Raw genomic sequence first — 6,217 nt, forward strand, 5'->3', positions numbered from 1 at the left:
CAAGGAATTCTGTGAGCTCTGCAGCCTTTGAGTTGTTTTCTGTGCTTTGTCTCCCCTGTCCAGCTGAGAAGGGGGAATGATAGAAAGGGTTGGTGGCATCCAGTCAAGGTTAACTCACCACTCCGCCAATTACAACTCAGTAAAGGGAAATATGAAAATAAAGCAGATATTGCACAACCAGGTGTAAAACAGCAGGACAAGAGCAAGACTTCCTGGTCAGTCAGTGAAAGTGCAGCACTGTGCAGCATTTTGCACAGGTAGAAAAGCTCTTCTGCCTCGCACCTTGAAAAAATTCACCCAAAATGAATGAACAAATGAATCCACCACAGTGGCTGATACACTGGCCCTGGGACCTGTGCAGGTTTGGCTCCTTAGAAACCATGAACAGGGAGGGTCCATTTCTTAGAGACCAAGAACACCAATGAACCAGTTCTTCCTGCAAGACCTAACCCATCATAAATATGGTCAGTAACCCATGTTTCAGACAACAAAGATGTTTCAGATAAACACACACATGATGGTTCTGCTATTGCCTCCTCAGATACTTGTAGCAGCCCAGGGAAATTCAGAGACCTTTCAATACTACTCAGTTCCTTTTACTGCATCATATTTTAATCTATTTGTTAGCAAAAAGACTATCCAAAAAGCAGATGCAGCAGCAGCTCTGTGGCTCAATAACTAGACCACAACAGGAATATGGTAGCTAGTAGCATGTCCTAGTGCTGCTGAAGTCATTAGCGAAGATTTCTTTGACTCCTGAAAATCAGGATGAAGCTCTGAAACACTCCTGTGAAGTCAGCTGGCATTTTTCTGGACTCTAAAACATTCTCTGGTTGGAGTATATGTGCATCAGGTCTAAGCCTGCCTTTCTCAAAGACCCTTCAGAAACAGCACGTGATCCATAAGAAGTCAAAGTTACTGATACAGAGCAAACAGATTTCAAGTTTCATCAAATACTGAGCCTGGTTCTCTCTCACTTACATTGCCTTTTTACCTGCAAAATATCAGTGCATGAATCAAGAATAACTTACCTGCACTGAATAACTCCTGATTTATGTGTTACTTGGAATTCACAGCAGTGCATAAAAAGTCATAAATCAGACCCACTGCTTATATTTTTAAGTACATTCTTACTCGTGTGAGAGCAAGATCCTCAGTTATCATAAATCAGAACAGCTCTGCTTGCTTTCCTATCTTAAGAAGAATTACAGCATTTATAGCCACTAAGAGATTTGGCTCTCATTTCAATAATTTAATTGATAGGAAGGAGCTTCCCAAGTGCCTGCATGCATAGTTCCACAGCCGAGCCATGTTTCACCATAGCTACAAGATGGATGAATCTTGCAAATGTTGTATTTCTGGTCAGCTTAGACATAAATGTAGAAGGCTGTAGTGAGAGTCCTATGTATTGGATAAGTGGGTCCTAGCTATTCCAAATGAACTACAGCTGTGAAGTCCTTAGTTGGGCAGCAGCTGTAGCTCGTGAAGATAGCTGGGATAAAAGGGGGGTGGGCCAAGAGTCCTGGAGGAGTCTCTGTGAAGCCATGAGGAACTGCACAGTAGAGAAGAGTGGCATGGTAGAAAACTAGCTGGAAGGTATGGACTTTAAGAATATAACAATAACAGTATGGGACTTTAGAAATATGATAATAACAATAAGATAACAACAGAAGGCCTCTCTGCTATTCCTTCCCCCTCACACTTTTCCCCTGCTCCAGCGTGTGTCCTTCCCACTGGCTAGAGTGCTTCACAGAGAACTACTTCATGGGCTTCTCTCCAAGGGCCACAGCTCCTGTCAGGATCTTCTCCAGCACAGAGCAGCTTTCTTCAGGCCATGGCTACCTGAAGCTTAGCAAAATGTGGCTCCAGAGTAGTGTCAGCCCCAGCACAGTCCTCTCCATGGCTGCAGTGAATTCCCTGCTTCCCCAGGGGTCTGCAGGGGAATCACTGCTTCAATCCAGGGCACCACCACCACCTTCTCCCCCTCCTCTGCAACTTTGGGATCTGCAGGGTGGTTTTCACACTGTTTCTTTCCTCTCACTCCTTTCTCTCTCTCAGCACGGCTTTGCACACCTGCTTCTATTATAGACACATAGGGCAAGTCACCCTGAAATCCAAGTACTGGGTGAAGCAGGAGTTTCCTGCAAAATGATTCCCTCCTCCAAACTCTTCCAGGAGCTGTGTATTGGAAGCAGGCAGCATCTTTGCTAGTGTTCACCAGCCAGAGGAAAAATCCTGACGTGTAAATCAGACTATCCACAGTATAGATGTTGCCTCCTCGCTGCCTTCCTTTCGGCACCTTGCAAACTCCAGTTATGAAATCCTTAATCAATGTGTTCTCAGTCTGCAGTTGCTACTTTTCCCTGTTTCCATGGCTTGAGAGGAAAAGGCTAATTCTAGAAGTATCAGCTACTTATAGCCAGCCTTTGCCCTACTCAGAGGAGGACCAAAGAACTTTCCTCCTTACTTCATACAATGCAGGGAAAACAGCAGCAGCCCTTGCTTTATGGAACATACAAAATGGAAGCAAATAAACATGACAGCACTCTCTATAAAGAATGAGCAATCCCACAGATACCATGTTCTCTCTCACATGTCGTCTGTCCCTGTGTGACAGTTTTCTGGATTCCAGCACATGCCATTTGCTTGGACAAACAACTCCCAAGAGACCTGCCCAGTAATGCAGCAGACTGAAATCACCTAGAGGAGGTGCTATTCATTTTAGAGAAAAAGAGAATTTTGTATTTTATGTGCTTTTATGTGTGTTTATGTGTAATTTTGTACATTATGTGTTTGTAGGACCTGGGAGGACACCTCCAAAATTCCTTAATGACTAAGTAATTTTGTGTCCCAAAGGCAGAAATACTCGCAAAGTGAAAGCCAACCTGCAACACATCATGTAAGGATGTTCAGTAGCACACAGGCTGCCTCCTGGCCTGCCCTGCTGCCTCTGGCCCCCCTTCTTTGCTGTGCAGCAGCTCATTCTGATTATCAGGACATGCTGGGCTGCAGGGACAGACTACTGGCCTATAAAGGTCCCAGCTATAAAACATCTCTTTTTCAGGTACTTCAGCTGAAAGAACTCCTGTCAAGCAGAACTGTGGATTAAACTACACATAAAGCAGATTCCTCTTCATTGGGGGCAGTTAGGGATGACCTCCTGGACATTCTTAAGGACTACTTAAATCACTGCAGTACAACATGGAAAAATACTAAAAAGGTCTTATTCTATGTCTGTCCCTCAGCTTTAGTATATTTTTTTTTTAATAGGTTGAGGGAGATTACTTGAAAATGTGGCTATATTATACTATACTGTATAAATACTATACTGTAGCCACATTCTGGAAAACAAATACAGCGCCTTGCAGGATCCAGACACACTGGCCCTGCATCAGCAACCAAATGATAATGCTGTTTTCCATCATCCACTAACAGATTCAGTATTTCAGTAGTTCTTGATACAGATTAATGCCCTACTACATGGTGCATTAAAACTTTGTTTCTCCCAAATATTGGTGTATGTAGCCTACCTTCAATGTAGTCCCTTTGAATTCAGTGATAGTTCTCATTTAGAGACAATAACTTGAGCAGAGGGTGTAGGATCACAGAAATGTAATAGTTGTACATAGCAACATAGTTACTGCTAGAATAAAATAATAGTTTTGAAATTATTTCTTTATTTCAAAGACTTCATGTAAATTGCTGCAGATTACTCAGTAAAAGAGTGACCAAATGATCCATACTTGTGTGGTTAAAACCTAAATGTTTACAACTTGAATTGACCCAGGCCATATTTTTGTTTATATTCCTTTTTCATCCTGTTTAGAGTACACAGGCTTATACAGATCTTTAATACTAAAAACAAATCAAAACTATTTTAGTCTCTAATCTTTCTGATATTTACTGAGGAGGGAACAAGGAATGTGTCTGAAAGGGTCTGGCTGCTAAGAGAGACCAACGCCTCAGCATGGATGGCTGAAGCAGGGTGGTTAAAAACCTGAAACTGGAGAGCCACTGTGGGTTTTTCTTTGTGAGTTTAAATCCTACCATCTATGAAATGGTAGCAATCCCAGCTACTGAAAGTCTCAGGCAGCATTTCCAGGGTTATCTCTTTCTGTAGGGTTAGAACTGCCTTTGGGGGGAGGGGGGTGCAGAATAAGGTGCAGAGGAAAACAAGACTGGTACCTGGGAAAAATAATGTTGTGGGTTTTTTCCTTTTGAAACAAAAGAGCAGTTTTCCCAATGGAGCTTGAAATCTAAACATTTTCCTTAGTTCTTGTTTTGTTCCAATTGGTTCGCTTTTTCTGAGTTCTTAGAACTCTCCCACATTTAATGGGTGACTCTCCTCCAAAGCCAAAAGGAAGCAGATGTAAGGGCTGCAGTCTTAACACACTGTAACACCAGCTGCGAGGATTAAATTGTCATCTTATGTTCAGTGCTGGCAAAAGCTGAGTATGTGACAGAGATGGTGACAGTGGATTGAATGTCTGCGTGGCAGTTACTTTGAATATCACTCGTACCACACACATCAAGCCAGTCGGCACATTAGTGCCTGTGACTGGGATCAGTCTGAGCAGTCATTACGTTGCCTTTCTTCCTTCATCTTGTGTGCTGTCACACATTGCAGCACTCCCTCCTACAAAACAGCATGCCTCCCAAAAGCAGGTTTCAGTTCCACACGCCATGTGGCAGTGGGGATCTGTCTCTCCTTCTTGCTCAAGGACACGGTGCTGGCTTCACAGACAGTATTTGCAGGTGAGACTCAGCCTGGGTGTGAAGCAGGCTGCTCCTAGGCAGAGACCTCTGGCCAACGGCAGGGCTGGTGCAGAGGAGCTCAGACAAGGACCTGGGAGGACACCTCCAAGCCGGGGCAGCACCTGGGGACGTGCTTTGGCTCTTGGCACAGCCCATTATCTGCCAGCACCATCCACGTCAGTTCCAGTTACCTTCAGCCTGTAAATCCCAGCAGCTGAGGAACCAGCACACATTCACTGCTGCTGTCTCTCCTCCGTGGTGGCCATTCCTGGCAGAGAGGCAGCATGGACAGCTGGAGGTGGCAGCTTCTCAAACTACTCTAGCTTGCACTGCCAGGGCTTATCATCTGTGCACACAGAGAACTCCAGCAAAAGTTGTTGCGTGGCTTTACAATTTTGCCTGTGGATGAAGTAGCAAAATCCAGAAAAATTGTGCTGGCATGGTACAGCTCACCAAAAGAACCTAATGTTCCTGCATTAGCTCTTCACCCTTTTTAACACCAACTTATGCTAAGGAGTCCTTAGCTGCTAATAGTTATTCTGTCAAGTCGGGGCTCTAAAGCACACAGACTTTCCCTGCATTTTTGTAAACTTTTCTTACATTCATTTTTTAAGACCACACAGCTCAGATGCTGTCAGAAGGACATTGGATGTTACATGCACCCAAGTGTGATTCAAGCCTGAGAGCTGTAAGGGAGATTTGTTCCAGTCTGCCTCTAGAATTTGCCATCACTCTCCCACCTTTAGAGGAGCGGTTTTTAAGCTGATAGACCAGAGATCAGTGGCACCAGTTTTCTTGATTTCCTTGCCACTTTCTGAAGCTAAACCAGCAGTTGGTACTGGAGTCTTGGCACTCGAGGTCTGTACCTCATTAAGCTGAAATTCGGGTTATGTTATATTCTTTTAAAATGCTCATTTTTGCTGATCCTCTCTCCATTGCCAGAATGAAGCTGATTATTAGTTGCATTTCCATTCTGCATGACACACACTGTGACAGGTAGCAGAAAATACTCATCTGCACATGTTTTATGATTCAAAAACTAGAGGACACCAGTCTGCAGATCCTGCAGCAAAGAAATCAAATGGATTATGTAGTGAGATTATACATCATCATTTCTGTACTGTGCCCTTCCCACAGGTGTGCTCACTGGATTTGGGATTTTTTAATATTATTTGATTCAGTTGATATTCTGTTTAACCTTTTTATTTTTTGACTGAAGCAACAGAAGCAGTTCCTTAATCCTCTCCTTAAACCTTTGCTGGTAGCTACTAAGTGGTGTTATTTATAGCCCAGGCAAGACTGGATGGTTTATAATAATGATGACTCAAGCCTATGCATCTTTATAATTATTGCCAGGACTACTGATGCCATGTTGTAAGGCTTATAAAAAAGTGCTGAGAACCTTTACTGGTTGTTCCTCAGCTTTCTTGTCTTTCCTCTGTCCTGGCCAACTTCAAAGCAA

This window comes from Zonotrichia albicollis, chromosome 4, assembly GCF_047830755.1.
Source record: "Zonotrichia albicollis isolate bZonAlb1 chromosome 4, bZonAlb1.hap1, whole genome shotgun sequence".
Classification (NCBI taxonomy): Eukaryota; Metazoa; Chordata; class Aves; order Passeriformes; family Passerellidae; genus Zonotrichia; species Zonotrichia albicollis.